The sequence below is a fragment of the Balaenoptera borealis genome, assembly GCF_965194805.1.
Source record: "Balaenoptera borealis genome assembly, chromosome: 19".
NCBI lineage: Eukaryota > Metazoa > Chordata > Mammalia > Artiodactyla > Balaenopteridae > Balaenoptera > Balaenoptera borealis.
The window spans coordinates 56,059,849-56,062,881 of NC_138878.1; positions in this window are offsets into that span (position 1 = coordinate 56,059,849).

Consider the following 3,033-nt stretch of genomic DNA (forward strand, 5'->3'; position numbering starts at 1 on the left):
TCCAGTGAAGGTAGAAGGTAGGGATTATTCAGAGCTCCACTTTACAGATGAGGAAACTGAGGCTCAGAGAGGTGAAGGGGCTTGTCCCAGGCCACAAGTCAGAAATTGTGGGGGTGAGGACTTGGGATCTGCCCTTGCGCAGAGACACCAGATCATTCTGTCCCCACAGGTGTGTCCTGCTGAGGCTCTAGGCTGCTTCTGGCTGGAGCTGTCTGTGATTGGGTTTGAGGAGGGCCCATCCATGGAGACTGCTGTGTTCCGGCTACAGCGCCTATTGGATGCCCTGGGGTCCTGGCTGTGGGTGACTGGCTGGGGCCCTTGTTCACCCTGTGAAGGATACCCTCAGAGACCTGTCCATCTTTTTCTGGCCAAACTCTTGGAGTTATTACAGGGGGCTCATGCTTAGCATCTGCCCTCAGCATGAACCTGGGAGGATACAGACTCCCTGGTACTCCCGGAGAGGCTGCGTGGAGAGAGGGAGAGGAGATTTGGTCTCCAGCCCCAGTTCCCAAACCCCAAGCCTTCTCCTTCTAGGCCAGAGGACCTCACCTGGAGCCCCGGAAGCCAGGGGAAGAGGAGAGAAGGTGAAAAATAAGGTGAGATCTGAAGCCTGAAGTCTCTGACCTACTGGGGCAGAGGGTTGGATAAATTGCCCACACCTGTCCCCGTTGTTCTCCCTCTCTTTCAGATACTCTCTCCTCTCTCCTCTTCCAGGAAGGGACCGAGAATTGCACACCTGTCCTCCAAACTCATCCCCATCCCTTGAAGACAGGAAGAGTCTTGTGGCTCACATTCCTGGCTGCAAATAGTCACCACCTGGAAAACTTTTAAGTGATGCTGATGGCCAGGTCCCAGCCCAGAGAATTTGACAATTGGTCTCTGGTGAATCCTGAACATCTATATACGTATTTTTTGAATTTTTGAATTTTATTTAATTTATTTTTTTGTACAGCAGGTTCTTATTAGTTATCTATTTTATACGTATTAGTGTATATATGTCAATCCCAATCTCCCAGTTCATCCCACCCCCACCACCACCCCCTGCCACTTTCCCCCCTTGGTGTCCATACGTTTGTTCTCTACATCTGTCTCTATTTCTGCCCTGCAAACCGGTTCATCTGTACCATTTTTCTAGGTTCCACATATATGCATTAATATACGATAGTGCTGAACATCTATATTTTTAAAGTCAACTTTATTGAGGCATAATTTACATACATTTTTTAAAATATAAATTTATTCATTTATTTATTTTTGGCTGTGTTGGGTCTTTGTTGCTGCGCGCGGGCTTTCTCTAGTTGCGGTGAGCAGGGGCTACTCTTCGTTGCGGTGCGTGGGCTTCTCATTGCGGTGGCTTCTCTTGTTGCCAAGCACGGGCTCTAGGCATGCAGGCTTCAGTAGTTGTGGCACGTGGGCTTAGTTGCTCCGCGGCATGTGGGATCTTCCTGGACCAGGGCTTAAACCCGTGTCCCCTGCATTGGCAGGTGGATTCTTAACCACTGCGCCACCAGGGAAGCCCCTACATACATTTTAAGTGTACATTTCAATGAGTTCTGACGAATGGATATATACCACCACATTTCCATCACCCCAAAGCATTCCTTTATGCCTCTTCCCGATCAGTCTCCATCTCTAGTCCTAGACACCCACTAATCTGCTTTCTGTTTGTATAGATTAGTTTCGCCTGCTCTAGAATTTCATATGAATGGAATAATACTGTACATATCCTAGTGTCTGGCTTCTTTCACTCAGCTAATGTTTTTCAGATACATTCATATGTGTATCAATAGCTTGTTATTATTCCATTGCATGTGTGTACTGCAACTTGTTTATCCATTGTCCTCATGATGGACATTGGGTTGTTTCCAGTTTGGGGCTATTATACATCTCTCTCTCTTATCTTCTCAACTATTCTGATGTGCTGCCAGGTTGAGGGTTGAGAACCACTGATACACCAAAGAAGAGCTTTCCACAGGGAGAAAATGACAGTTCCTGCTCCTTCCTGGAGTAAATGTCTTCCTGCAGAAGTGTCAATAGGCATTTTTATGTGGACTCCTATTTTAAAGAACTGCTGTTTAAAGGAACCAAGCTTATAGAAGGGGAAACTTTTTTTTTTTTGGCCTCACCCTGTGGCATGTGGGATCTTAGTTCCCCAGCCAAGGATGGAACCCACGCCCCCTGCAGAGTCTTAACCACTGGATGGCCAGGGAATTCCCAGGGAAACATTTCTATTGTGTGTGCAGCCCCTCCCCAATCTGTCTTGGGTTCATTTTGGGGTTGGAGGGGAGACTGTATGCTTATGCAGAGATGCACCTGTGGTGTATACTCACTTCATGGACTACACGTCTTATGAACCTGCTGCCAGTCCAACAGCAACTCATTCCCTTTTAACTAACTAGATGTATATTAAATTTCTGTAAATTGAATCCGGATGTCTCAATGCTTATGTGGGAAATTTTAGCAATGTGTTCTAAAAGTTTCGATTATTTTTTCCTCCATCAGGTTAATTTTTCATATCTCTACCTCATACTTGGTTGTCTTTGCCATCTCTCTGACAAATAACTACTACTATGTAAATTCACATTTCAGTCAATTTAGGGAGCTTGCTAAGGAAAACAAGGGCTTCGGGGTTACCTAACTTGGGGAGGAGTCTTAGGTCTGCCACTTTGCAGTTACATAGTTTATTTTTCTGAGCTTCGGTTACCTTGTCTGCAAAGTAGGGGTATCTACCTCCTAGGAATGTTTCAGAGGCTGTGAGATAAAGTCTGATTTATTTGCAAATTTGTTATTATTTGCTAATCCCCTGCTTCCTCACGGCTTGGCACACCACGTTAGTGATCTGGACTAAATTCAAGCAAGCACTTATTTCTGGCTAGAAAAGGCCGATCCCAGGGGTTTATAACACTCCGATTTGACCATCCCAAGATGTCAGCTCCACGCTCTACTTTAAGACAACTCTGCCACTCTCAAGATGGCGTCCTGGAAGTGCGTCTCCGGGGATGAGCCCCAGAAATCTCGCGTTAGGCGGGGCCT